Consider the following 14942-nt stretch of genomic DNA (forward strand, 5'->3'; position numbering starts at 1 on the left):
AATATAACCTATAATCTTTACAGCACATGCCTCATTCCTCTTTCAGCTGGAGAGGAAGTCTGTAGCTCTTTAGGCCATTTTTAATAGTGCCAGGCATTGTGTGTGTGTGTTTTGGTGTTATAGTTTTATCTGTTGACCTTGAGAATGGATTTGAAGCACACAATTGTCTGTGAAGACAAACACTCTCTTTTAGACACATGCTTGCTAGTAAGCAAACACACACACACACTATACGTCAGGGTTCACCAATCCTGGTCCTGGAGGGCCGGTGTCCCTGCAGGGTTTAGCTCCATCTTGCCTCAACACACCTGCCTGGATGTTTCAAGTATATCTAGTTAGACCTTGATTAGTTTGTTCAGGTGTGTTTGATTAGGGTTGGAGCTAAAATCTGCTGGACACCGGCCCTCCAGGAACAAGTTTGGTGTCCACTGCTATACGTGGTTAGCATGCAATGAATCCTCAAATGGACAGTACACTTGTTTTTCTAATGTTGTCCACTAGAGGGCAAGAAAGCTTTATATAAATCTGTTCTGACCATCCAAAATTCTATAATAATAACATTTAAAATTATGTGCATTTCGTGGGAAATAATATAATGTCATATTTTGTGATATGTTAAAATGCTAGTTAATTTTCCTTAACTGTGTTGTTAGGTGAAATCATTAAATTATTAAAAAAACCTTTAAAAAGAAACAAAAAAATTGTAATGTTAAAATGAAATATATCCATAAAAATTATATATATATATATATATATATATATATATATATATATATATATATATATATATATATATATATATATATATATATATATATATATATATATATATAATCATTACAATTTGTAAATATTTTGAAATAAACCTCTCCTGCTCACCAAGGCTGCATTTATTTAATAAAAACAACAGTAAAATTGTAAAATGTTATTGCACTATAAAATAACTGTTCAAAAGTAGTTTATAATATAATAATTTATTTTAGTGATTTTAAAGATTAATTTTCAGCTTCATTATTCCATTCTTCAGAGTAACACGATCCTTCAGAAATCACTCTAATATTTATTATTATTATTCATTAATTTATTTTCTTTTCAGATTTTTCCTATTAATCAGGGGTCGCCACAGCGGAATGAACTGCCTTAATTATTATTATTGTCATTATTATTATTTTTTCCTTATTATTATTATTATTATTAATGATTATGGCAATAAAAGCATTAATGACTGGAGTGATCATTTTATTTGAAACTACAGACAATAAGTAATAAATAAATATTTAATAAATAAGTATTTAACCATTTTTTACATTTAATAAATGTCACCTTGATGAACAGAATAGTTTTCTTTAAATTATTAAAAAATATTTATATAATAAAAAATGACCCCAAACTTATCACCGGTAGTGTGTGTGTGTGTGTGTATATATATATATATATATATATATATATATATGTGATTTACTTATTCCACTTTTGTCCTTGAGATTCTAATTATCTTGTATTTTTAGTTTATAGTTAGTGTGCTTCTTTTGAGTAAGTGTAAATTATTAATTTAATATCTTCAACTGTCTCTCATTTACCCCCCTACCCCCCCCCCCCCCCCCCCTCACACTTGAGGGTCTGCGGTACAGCTGATATTGTTTTCTGTGTGTGTGAGAGACAGAGATGTTTGCTTGCGGCTGTGATAAATGGCATTGCCTGCCATTTGAGCAAAGGTATGGCACACCCTGCCGTGGTAATTATTACAGACTCCATAGACCAGAGGTCCTGCGTCAGACAAGGCGGAAAATTGAAAATATAAATGATTTATGGTGCTCAGAAGTCTATCTTCTGCTCTGTCTTTGTTGTTGGCCACAGAGCGTCAGATACGTCCTTTAGTGTGGCGTCTTGCTCTTGTTCTTCAGTGATTAATCCATTTAGACACAGCGAAGTGGAACTTTCTCTCTTCACCATAGAAAATAGATGGATTGTCGGACGAAGGGCTTCAAAAAAATGTTAGCCATTTGTTTGAGGAGCAGAACTAACTGCTCTGAGGTAAACTTTGGCCTGACTGCTGAGCAACCTTGAAATAAGTTGGTTTGTCATTTCGACCTGCAAGTCTTGGAGATGATGCTTGTCATTTCAGGAATCTGAAGCTGTAGTGATCTCTTACTGTATGCATGTGTATGTGTTTACTTCTAATATAATATTCTATAGTATGTATATTTTAATATAAAAATGATAATTCTATTAAAACCGGCACGATGACTGGTTAGCAGTGTTGCCTCACAGCAAGAAGTTTGCTGGTTTGAGGCCCAGCTAGGCCAGTTGGCATTTCTTTATGGAGTTTGCATGTTCTCCCTGTTCACGTGGGTTTCCTCCAGGTTTCCCCCCCACAGTCCAAAGACATGCGGTATAGGTAAATCTAATTAGCTAAATTGTCCGTAATGTATGAGTGTGTGTGTAAATGAGTGTGTAATGGTGTTTTGCAATTTTGGCTTGTGGCTGAAAGGGCGTCCGCTGTGTAAAACATGCTGGAATAGTAAGCAGATCATTCCGCTGTGGCAACCCCTGATAAATGAAAGATTAAGTCGAAATGAAACTGAAAGAATGAATGAATAATTCTATTAAGCACAGACATATATTTGTTTATTAAAATGGCAGCAAAAACATTTACAATGCTACAATTTATTTCTATAAAAAATACAAAATTTCAAAAAGTTTTTATTTGTACTTTGTAATGTTTATGTATAATTTTAATTAGAATATATAATAATTTTTAGAATCTTTTATATGAAGCAAACAGAAAATCATCCAAATGTTTTCATTTTGAATGCATGAAACAAAAAAATGTAGAATAATTTTTGATGATATAATATTTTTACACTAAATAGTATATATAAATATATTTTATTAATCAAGAATATATTAAGTATTTCAACAGTGACAGCAAAAACATATCACAAAATGTTTTTATTATTTAAATTATTATTATATTACAACTTTAGATGTTGTCAAGTTTAAAATTTTTTATTTCAGATTATATTAGATTTTTGTATATATTAGATTTTAGAATATATACATATACTGTAAACATAACCTAACAGAAGAAGGTCGCTGGTTTGAGCCTCGGCTGGGGATTGTGGAGTTTGCATATTCTCCCTGTGTTCGCATGTGTTTCCTCCATGTGCTCTGGTTTTCCCCACAAGTCCAAAGACATGTGGTACAGGTGAATTAGGTAAGCTAAATTGTCTGTAGTGTATGTGTGTGAATGGGAGTTTATGCGTATTTCACTTTGTAATGCATATGCTGGAGAAGTTGGTGGTTCATTCCGCTGTGACGACCCCAGATTATTAAAGGGACTAAGCCGAAATGAAAATGAATGAATAAATGAATACACATACAATAAACATTCATGTATGTAAATAAATGCATCTATTAATCAAAGAGACTTTACAAAATCTAGTAGCAAATATAGTTGTATTTCTTAATACATCCTGAAAAAAGAAGTTTTTGTAGAATCCTGAATATAAACTTTCCATTTCCTCTTTAATCTTAGTGGTTTCTGCCAGAAATAACCAAACTATTCTAGACATCTCTCTTGCGATTTTTCATTTCCTTGAGGAGATATCTGTAAATCTGAATGTATAAAACAGCTGAGCAGGGGATGAGCATGTTGTATATTGCTGCACTTGATTGGCTGAGAGACTGAGTGTGACACTGGAGAACACAGGAAAGGCCCCGCCCTCTTCACATGCACTGGCCTATGACTGATCTTTTCACTGCCCTCTTGTTTAGTCTGTTTGGAGTCACAGAGAGGGAGAGAGACTCTTTTAACGCTGTCTGAAAAACTATGAGTTAGTCTTTCACTGTTGTGGGAGCCAAACAGCTGATAAATCATGTGGAAATCACCAAAGCAGGTCAGTGAAACTTTGGGCTGTTTGTTGTTGTAGCTTCATGCTCTCTACTCACAAGTTTTTGTCTCAGCTTGTAGAGTTGAAGGGAATGAAAACTTGGAAATTTCTAGCAGCAGTTAAGACAGTTTGTGTGTTGAATTTGGACATGTGAAAGATTTTCCGGTGCCGATGTGTCTTGGCTCCTTTTTCACCCCAGTGTGAGAGGCTTTTGTATCCGTGTTGGAATGTGTGACCAGTGTACAAGAGGGAAAAGTCATCTTGGCTCTAAAATCCCTTGTTTTTTTTTAGTTGTCCTCAAAGACAGTAATTCAGCATACTTCCACTGAATAGTCAAAGAATAAAGCACTGCACCCTTTATTCTGACACTTTCTCAGCTTGCCTAATTGCATTTGTTTTGACTGGCTTTTGTTTAAAATTTCTTTTTGTGTTTGTTGTTTGTTTTTCTCTTAATCTTTCATCATGTCATTCATTAATCAGAGTGCATGAGACTTCTGACCCTGAACTTTTGGGTATATCATGCTATCACTATCACGTGTAAAATGAGCAGCTATACTGTGGTTTTGTGTAGCGAACACCATCCTATCATAAATTGCCTTCAGGTGCAAAGTGCATACGCTCTGAAAACAAATCTTAATAAAAGTCTGGCTTTTTCAACAGGAGTAAGCTGACTGGAAAAAACTTTTTCAACTATTTCAAATATGAAAGATGATTACCTACTTTGCTATGTCATCTGTTTATTATGTTAACACAGACTTACAATTATGAGATCAGAAAAACATGCAGTAATTTCATATGTTCGGCTTTATGTCATGTAGTGACAATGCAAAACATTCCCACAGTTCACTTGTTGCAAACGTGCCCCAACACACACACTCACAAGTGATTCCTGTGTCTCCAGTATAGTGTCTTGTGAAGCTCTAAAACCACACGGTTGCATAATACAGTATATATTTTTTGTTCTGCTCCCAAAAGCCTGGAGCCTTGTCTCCATGACGAATTACAATGGGCAGGAACTTGTTGGCAGGAAGCAACAGCTGATATCCCATCCACAGCACGCAAAAGAAATGAATGTTCTTAACTTTTTTTACCCCTCATTATCTATGTACTTCTGTAGTTTAATGCACAAAAGAGCACTGCTGCTGACAAAATATGTGCTCTGAGGTAGAAAAGTTTGCAGTTTTGTCTTATTCTTTTGTAAATTAATATTACAGAAGTCCTTTTTTGAAATCTTTTAAAAACATGATTACAAGTATATTGGCTTTGATGATTCATTAAGAACGTTTAACTTTTGGATTTTTAGATTTTGTTTATATGTTCATACTGTCTCCTGAGAATGCAGAGACTTTGGTGAGCAAATCAAGTCAAAGGCAGATTCTGCTTGACACTCAGTGTTGAACTCTAATGTGTTATAAACGTGATTGTTTATGTTTTATCGCAACATGTTATCATTTTAAAAGTTATACTGCTTTAGATAATACAATTTAAAGTCATGTTTTATATTAATTTTGAAATGTTATGAATTAAATTATGAAATTACCCATGGTGACTTTAATGTACAGTAATATAGTTTGGTATTTTTACCTTCGGCCCAGAGCTCTCAATGATATTTGGTTTTTGGCTTTTCATTTGGAAAAGTTTGGACACCCCTGCTTTATAGGCATTGTTAAAAATGTCTTTTTGGAATCTTAATTTTTAATAGTCTAATTTTGCTTCTCAAAAATATGTATTTTATTTTAAAAAGTTAACAAATACTGAAAAGGTGGCTTGTGTTATTTGTTTATGTTGGCTTGCCTTGTCTAACAGTCAGTTATTATTGCAGCTTTTTCCTACAGTACAGGATTTGCATCAGTATTTGTTTTTACGAGATGCAGTGAAGCTAGCCAATGATTATAAAAGCTCACATGTTTTCTTTTTCTTGTTTATAGGTGCTATGTTACATATTTATTCAGCTTTTTTATTGCCAGTGGATGAACACATTATTACAAATTCTTTTTTGTAATGTGAAGGAAAAAACAAGTTTAGGATGTTTTTACTTTTCCAAAACATTCACTTCCATTTTTGACTCACAAGAACAAGAACTTTTTTCTCTTTTGAACACAAAATATTTTATTTTAAGAAAAATGTATAATATTTTGGAGCAGTAAACATCTTAGTTTAAATCATTGACTTGTGCTGTCCTCATTAGTTTCAAAAACACAGATTTCTTTGCAATCGTTGGATAGATTTTCTGTTGGAAATACTGCTGTCCTAAAAAAAAAGACAAAGACAAAAAAAAAACATAAATAAACAATCTTACACATTCCTTAGGAAGGCTCTTGCAGATTTTTTTTAAAATCACAGTATACCTTGAAAACGGTTATCGGCACATGCCTATTTGATGCACACACAAAACATTATTATAACTTTTTTAATATTTACTCTCCCTCCACTTGTTCAAGTTACCAGGACTTCCAACATTTCAAAATGACTAGGGATGCTTGGATCGATCGATCGATATGACTCAATCAGCACTCACTAATGTAGCGATCACATAAACCGATCTCAAATGTTTGTTTATGGTTTTACAAGCAAAGGAAGATGCATTTTGTCTTCTTATGCATCAAATATGCACTCTAAACCTTTTCTTCATTGAGGTATGATGAATTATTTGTCCATCATTTAATGTTTCCAAATTGCATTGTTAGTAATTTTTCTTACCAATTTTCTTACCAAAATTTTATTTTTTTTATGTTTTATTTATTATTTTCTGTAAAGCTGTATCTGACCATGACGTATTTAAACTAAATAGTTTTAAGAGAAGTGTTTAAAGAATTGTATGCAACATCCTTCATATATTCTCTCAGGAAAGGAGAGATCTCCACTTAAGCATCACACCTAGAGGGAAAATGTGCTCTATGCAATGTTAAAGTTATATAAAGTTTGAACCATCAGAACCGGTACTCTGTATTGTCTAATCACCATCAAGAGGAATTGGTATTCGGGATTGGCCCCGACAATCCTGATTAGAGCATCCCTTAAAATAATGTTTTTTTTTCACATCCTACATTTAAGGGATTTTTACATCATAAGGGATATTTTGCGTGTATTCTCCCACATGTGCGTGTGGTTTTAAACACAAAAGAAGATATTTTGAAGAATGCTGCTGCTGGCACCTATCGACTTCCACAGTATGAAAAAAAAACTATGGAAGCCAATGAGTGACAACAACCAGGAATTTCCAAAATATCTTCTTTTGTGTTCAGTACAAGAAAGATGTACTAGATAATAGATTTTGAACAAGTGAAGGGTGCATATATGATGGCAGGATTGTCATTTTTGGGTCAACTGTTCCTTTAACATGACTCAAGCATTCTATTTCCTGGGAGAGAAGTAGCCCTAAGTAACATTTCCCATAGTTTTAAATAACAGTTCGGTTTTATTGCACTTCTGGCTTTTTAAAAACAAAGTACCATGAGTGTGTTCTTAAAACTTCCTAGACTTTGCATACTGCACAGCTGACAGAAAACCAGTTTGTCTGTAAAATCACATGCGCATAATATCAGTTAACCGATAAATGAATGCAACCTTACTCAGCAATGCTCCAATCTGAGATTTTCGGGGCTGGGCTGTAAGATATCTGAAGAATTATAAAAATGCTGTATTGTACCTGCTGAGAGATAGCTGACGCATCTAATTCACTGCCCTTCTCTGGCCTGCACATCTCTTTAAAGCTGCCTCTAAAGGTCAGCTCACAGGTGGGAGACACGCATGAGATGCACTCATAAAATGTTCTCCCACACAGAAAGAATGAACGAGTCCCTCCATTAGGAAACTCTCTAATATTACACTATTGTTTAGCCTGCAGACTAGCCTGAGCGTCCTGCATATTTATAGTAAACACAGCCACCGTAGACAGTTAATTAAAGTCATCCTGTTTTTGTTTTTCTAATCTGTCATATGTTTCTGACTCAAATAGTGCATTGATTTGGCCTAGGAATTTGTTATACTGATGAAAGATTTCTAAGGATATTGAGTAGTTGTCTCTAGTGTGGGTAAAATTCAGATTGTAATGATTCAAGGAATCGTAAAGAAATCATAAAGTAGTCAGTGTTTTTCTGGAAACGTTTATTTTTTTTTAAATACTTTTTTTTTAATTTGTAAAATGGGCGACCAAAGACATCAAACTTTATTTTCATTTTACATTAGATTTTTCAATTATTTTTCTGTATTTTTCAAAATCATGTGTCACAAATCTACTCTAAGTGAAATACATTGTAAAATCATGAATTGTTTTCTAAAATAATTAGATTTTTTGCCAAACATTTTCTGTAATTGCTTTTAAAGTTAAATCATGGAACAGAAGGAATGTTTGTTTCTTAAGGATATTTTTGTTTGTTTGTTTGAGAAGATAATTCTTCTGTACTATGGTGATAGGCTTAATTAACTCCAGTCAGTTTTTTTTTTTTTCATGTGAAACCTTATTTGGATGGGTTGTCAATCATAAAGGTAATTAAGTTTCTATGTGTATATGAATCATGATTTTATGACAGATTTTCTCCATGTCTTCATATAGTAAGATGGCAGATGCTGTAAACACCATGAGCGTGCTTGAGAATTTTGTTAAACAAAACTGCACCATTAATTCAAATTCACATTCAAATTTTATTTGTCACACACACAGTACGGTATACAGTGAAATGTTTATACAACCACCTGTGACCTTTAAAAAACATAATACCAATAAGAATCTTAATTAATGATTTTGAATAAAAAAGTAAAAACTATTTTAGAATTGGAAAAAATGAAATCCTAGCTGTATAAACAAACATAGAAAACATAGAAGTGTTTCTAACAAAGTGACTGGTGCATTGAGGACTGTGTATCCTACAGGCTTTATATTCAAATAATCTTTTTGCAGGTTCATTTTCACAGACAATAGTCCTCATTGTGTATAATCATGTCCTACTTTTGAACTGTTTATCCCTTTTTTTCTTATTCTGACATTCTACATTTTTAAATTACATTTTTAGGACTAAATTCCTCCTTTCTATCCACATTTTTCACTAATCAAAAATGGGGCACTAGTGAAACGAAACCATATACAGTACCATAATAAGCTGTAGTTTGCTGCTTTTTTGTGATTTATATGATATGATATGATTTGATCAGTTCATTCATTCATTTTATTTTTGGCTTAGTCGCTTTATTAATCTGGGGTCGCAACAGCAGAATGAACCACCAACTTATCCAGCGTATGTTTTACGCAGCGAATGCTCTTCCAGCTGCAACCCATCACTGGAACAGATTTGTAAATTCATTATAGTTTTAATATACACCAACCATAATTTAACCATACTAGTATAACCATGGTTATACAAATACTAATCAATTCAACAAAAACCATGGGTACTGCATTTTTACTATAATAGAACTACAATTAACAATGATAAGTAATACACACACACACACACAAAAAAAAAAATCAACTAAATTCCAGTTTCATGCTTACTTTGGGCAGAAAGAATGTTCTAATCGATTTTTTTAGTCAACAGTGAAACAAAGAATTTAGAATAATAACTGTTGAGGTGTTTTAAACAACAACATTCTCTCCATGTTTTTTTAATCGATTTCAGGACTTTCTGTGCCTTATGAGTGAGCACTAAAGGACTTTTTTCAAACTTAAGCAGAATCTGTCAGATGTGGCTGGCATGGAAAAGATGATGTCATATTCAGTTCAGATTAAAGAGCTGCCAAGTAACCACACCTCATCTTACGCAAGATGGGAAGCTTCAACATTTTATCCTCTCTCTGGCACACATTATTTCTCTTTCACACAATGAAATGCTCATTAAGCGATCAGACTGAATAGAGCCAATAGCTTCTGCAAACAGCCAATGAGAAGAGAGAACATTCCATTATGTATAATAGAAGGTTTTGTGGGCTAGTTATACTTGGCAGTAAAATTACTGCAGTCTAAAGGAAAGTAACTTCAGTCTTTGTGAGAGAAATCAAGAGTAGCCCTGTGTGTTTTCTCCAAGAAAGATATTTTTTGTTTTAGGAACACAAATGGGGACTTTATGTCGTGTGGAAGGCTTGAGAAATCACTGAACTTGAATTAGTGTGAATGGTGTTGGTTACAAGTGGCGACTAGAGCAGCATCATATTGAAAAAAACGAAAAAAAAAAAAACTGGCATTACAATATTTAGTTTTTTTAAAGAGCCCATATTATACATGAAATAGTGTCATATCTTGGTTGTAAGGGTCTTCAACAACAGTCCAATATGCATGCAAGGTCAAAAAACACTTTCATGGTCTTATAATCTGCATTTATTTTTACCTAATTATTCCAGCGACTCCCGTATGAATCGTCCAGTGATTCATTTGTTCCCAAACCCCTCCTTAGCGCGGAGCTAATTTGCGCTGATTGGACTGATGACAGTCTGTTGCGATTGGTCGACTGCCTTCAGTCAGAGAGTGAAATGCCCAACAGCTAATCAGCAATATAAAAGTAATCACAGTTCATACACGCTCGATTGTGTAGGCGTGGATTTTAGCTGCCAGTGGGTCAATGTAAATACAGTCGATGGACTTGAAAATTTAGACGACTATTTTATTGAGCAAAAACTCCAAAAACTGTCGAGGAGATCTCCTAGCTTGTCTCACTCTGCTCTTTTCACAGACACACACACAAACACACATATTGCCGTCATCCTTGCGCGCGCACACACACACACAAAAACACACACACACACCTCCAGACGACCACTCGCTCGCGCGCACACACACACAGACACGCACACATACCTCCGGACGACAGCGCACACACACACACGCACGCACACACTACCCTCGTCCACGGAGCTCCGTAAACAAAGCAGCACGCGTCGCGTTTTTAACGTGACTTTGCATGCGATAAGAGAATATAGCCAGTTAACCTGATACAGTACACGCGGTTACAAGTAACAAGTCACAACTAAATACATTTGCAAGCTAGAGTAAACGAGGCAACAACTTTAATCACACGTACTTACACTTGAGAAATGGAGGAAGAAACCCATCCTGACATGTCCATCAGTAAGTTACTGATCCTTCCTTTAACAAAGGCAGATGAAGTATTCTTTGTAGCATGTAGTTTGCAGAAGTTTCCAGTAGTTTCCAACTGCTTGGTTATAATGCTGATGTTTTATCTTTGGGTAGAGACTCGATAATATCCATCTGCAGTGTGACTTCAATCGACCGGCATGTTTGTGTGTGTGTGTGTGTGTGTGTGTGTGTGTGTTTGTGTGTGTGTGTGTGTGTGTCTGGGTTTCTATGTCAGAGGGCGGGGCCTCAGGTTTGAAATCTCCCGGGTTTGCGCGTGCACGTGAATAACTTGGTTTCGTTCGTACGTCATGGCGAAACACCTAATGACTCGGTATCAAGGCGACTCGTTTGAAGCACTATGAGTCGACTCTTTTATAGATGAATCAACCGTTTTAAACACTGTACTCTTACAGATTTAAGCCTTAGCTGGATACTTCACTTCACTTAGAGCTTTGTTACACACTACATGGAGGGGAATTTTCAAAAACCCATAATATGGGCTCTTTAAGAACTAATTTGACATTGATTTGTTGTGTTTTTGTAGGAGAGTGCATCTGCATAAATAAAATAAAAAAAAAAAAGCAATAGATCAGAGATGCCCAAACTACGGCCTGTGGGCCAAAGTTGGCCCATGGTTATCTTTGATTTGGCCCACTATCCCATCTGAAAAGAGCATGATGGAGATGGTTTAGAGATTATATGGAACATTTTTTTTTTTTGCTTGTTTTATTGTTCAGCTACAAAAAAAAGCTAACTGAAATTAAATGTTTCAATTTAAATGGTATAAATTAATCAGACAGATAGAGGACAACACAAAGACTTTGGTGAAAGATTCAAGGCAATAAATAGTATATTTGTCTTCGGCACACGACTCTCAACGATATTTGGTTTTTTGGCCCTTCATATGAAAAAGTTTGTGCATTCCTGCGATAGAAGATAGATTGAAATGAAATATACAGAGCTTTATAGTTTTGGGTGTAATGAAACAGTATTGAGGTACAAAAATTCAAGTATTAAATCTAAAATAACACACAGGGTGTCTGCAGTCTTAAAATGGCTTAACTCTCAAAAACAGAATTTTAGGCCTTAAAAAGTCTTAAATTAACTGAAATATTGTGTGTTGTATAGCTACCCAATCTGGCTAAGACCCGTCCAAGGTTTACAACGGTTTGTTAAAGTCAAGGTTCTAAAACCGCAAAATTCCATTATACCGTTCCTAAGCAATTTGCAAGGTTTTATTTATGTGTTGTAAAGAAGACTGTGTTTTTGAAACTAATGAAGACAACAGAAGTCAATGATTTACTTGAATTATTTAGCCTGACATGTTTATTGTTCCAAAATGATTTTAAATGTTTCATAAAATAAAATATATTGTTTTCAAAGAGGAAAAAGTTGTTGCTTTTTACCCAGACATTTCAAAAAATAGTTATTTTACAGCACTGTCATACTGTAGTATTTTTATCCAAGGTTGTCAGACAGTTATACCGGCACATGGCTTCTGAGAACACGGACCTGTACATACATTTAGTTAATTTTAGTTTTTCAAACTAGAGCTTGCTTATTTTGACACAATATTTAAAACATTTAGCTAGGAAATATCAAAAATATTAATTTTATTATTATTAAATTATTATTAAATTATAATACCCTTTGGTAGGGCAAATAAAAATCTTTTCCATCTGGGCTATTCTAAAAAATCCTTAGCGATTAGCCCAGTATGAGTCTAAAGTTTAATTCATAGTGGTGTTAAAAATGTCTTAACTTTGTGAAATCTGCAGAAAACCTTAAGTATAGTCTTCATTGTATAAATAAACAGTTAATCTTTGTTAAAGTGGCAAACTTGATCATTTCTTGAGCCTAAATGGTTTAAATTGGCTTAAAATCTTAGTCACAAGCCTTAAAAGCACATCCAAATAAAAATCTTTCAGTCACAGTAGATTTAAAGTTAAACTTTGCAATGAATCCACAAATCACATGTTCTGAACTGTGGTTCCTGGTTAATTATCATCCCAACTTGACATTGCAGATCTTGTGATATGACTATTGCCGATTTGCACATTGTGCTATCAATGCTGAAACCCTAATGGCGACTTTTTTCCCCTAATGCCCTGTTTCTCTATATTCTTTTCTCCTCAAATGAAACTCTCTTGTTTAGACCAAAAATCCACAACTATTATTATCAGGCTATTAAAACACTCCACTGTCCCTCCACACATCCATTATTCAGTCTGTTGGTGATAATTTTGCAGTAGTTTAATGGCTTTAGTGGCTTATGATTACTCTGTTGTGGCATCATTTCTAGTCTACCTGTATTTATGGTTTTAGATGGGTCGCCAGGCCTGTCATTTACCCTTCAGAGCTTTAAATTATTATTCAGTATTCATCCAGCTAACTAACAGAGGAATATAAAGGCAAGTGAACAGCTTCTTGGAATTTGCTCCCAGAGGCACTGCAGAAAACAGGATGTGGTCTTATTTTTAATAGCCGTTTTTTTTGTGAGAGAATGACGCTAATCTGTTCTTGTGTGTATTATTAGATTAATATTCACTAAAGACACTCTGGGTCCACAGGAGATGACATTAGACCTCTGATCTTTAGCCTGGCCGAAAGAGGAAATGATTTAAATAGGAATGACCAGTCTAAGGGGTCAAAGTGTGGCTGGTTAGCATGGTTCAGCTAGTTTTTACTGGTCAATGCCATGACTGCACCATTTGCAAAATACATAATTGAATCATTTAATGCCTTTTCCAAATTCTGACTAAAACACTTTTTCTTTTAAAGGACAACATACACTGTAAAATGTAGTATGTTGAGCCTGGAAAAAATGAGGAAATCAATTGCCTTAACATTTCTATTAATTTTAAGTGAGCGTTACTTAAAGCAGTTTGTTCAACTTTTTAATGAAGCAAACTTTAGTACAGTTGACTCAAAATAATAGTTGTGTTAACTACATTACTAGGAAAATATTAGGAAACCGATTGCCTTAAAATTATCTAGTAAGCTGAGCTTAAACATATAAGTAAGGACAAAAACCACACTTTTAAAACATTTTCTATTGTCTAAATATTGTGCAGTGCATCAAACAGGCATCCTCCAATAAATCAATCATGCATCACATTAGTCACCTTAAACAGTCTATACCTGTCTTTAAACATACAGTTATTACTTTCTCAGCATGAAAAACAATGCAATGCACATGCATCCATGTACTGCAAAAAACAACAACAATATAACACTTTATAACAAGTAATTTCTAGCCAAGGTTTATTGCACTAACAATTATTATAATAAATAATATTTATGTAATATTTAGTTTAGTATTATATACATTTTATTATTATTATTATTATTATTATTATTGTTGTTGTTGTTGTTGTTATATAAATATTTTTATGACACAATTTATTATATAATCATATAAATATTATTCAATTTGTTAATATATTGTAATACATTTATACATTTTGAACATCAAAGAATTGAAAAAGCTCTCAGATTTTTATTATGCTTATGTTTGATGATGTCTAAAAGTTGTAAATACATATTATTGTAAGTCAAAATTACTTGAATCTATTTAGTTTAACAACTAAATGTGCTAAAAAGTTGGGATTACTTGTTTAAATATTGTAAGGTGGACATAATAAGTTAACTGCACTTAATTGTTTTAGTCAGAACAGCTATTGCTTTTATGATATATTGTAATATAGACTACTGTTTTTGAAAAAGTATCATCAAGCATTTACTCATGATGGCTGCATTTATTTTAGGAATTAGATATGAAATGTAATTGTTTAGCAATATTTAAATTGTTCATGATTGACATTCACATTGTTGTGATGGAAAAGCCAAATTTCCAGCATTCTTACTCCAGTGTTTAATGTCACGTGATCCTTCAGAAATCATTTTAGAATGAAGATTTGTTTCTAAAAATATTTGGAATGTTATAATATGATATTGCATTGTGTTATGGTATATTCACATTA

At 33.7% G+C, this 14942-nt stretch overlaps 1 protein-coding gene across 4 annotated transcripts in view; it reads left to right on the forward strand.

The window, feature by feature from the left end:
* The first annotated feature begins 3774 nt into the window (after positions 1–3774).
* The window catches only part of pld1a (phospholipase D1a), a 73185-nt gene continuing 62017 nt past the window's right edge, over positions 3775–14942 (forward strand). For 3 of the 4 annotated variants that reach the window (XR_015477762.1, XR_015477763.1, XM_087239475.1), the window contains exon 1: positions 3776–3899. The gene's annotated coding sequence lies outside the window, so the exon portion shown is untranslated. 4 annotated transcript variants of the gene reach the window in all.

The sequence above is a fragment of the Danio rerio genome, chromosome 2 (assembly GCF_052040795.2).
Source record: "Danio rerio strain M-AB ecotype USA chromosome 2, GRCz13ab, whole genome shotgun sequence".
Classification (NCBI taxonomy): domain Eukaryota; kingdom Metazoa; phylum Chordata; class Actinopteri; order Cypriniformes; family Danionidae; genus Danio; species Danio rerio.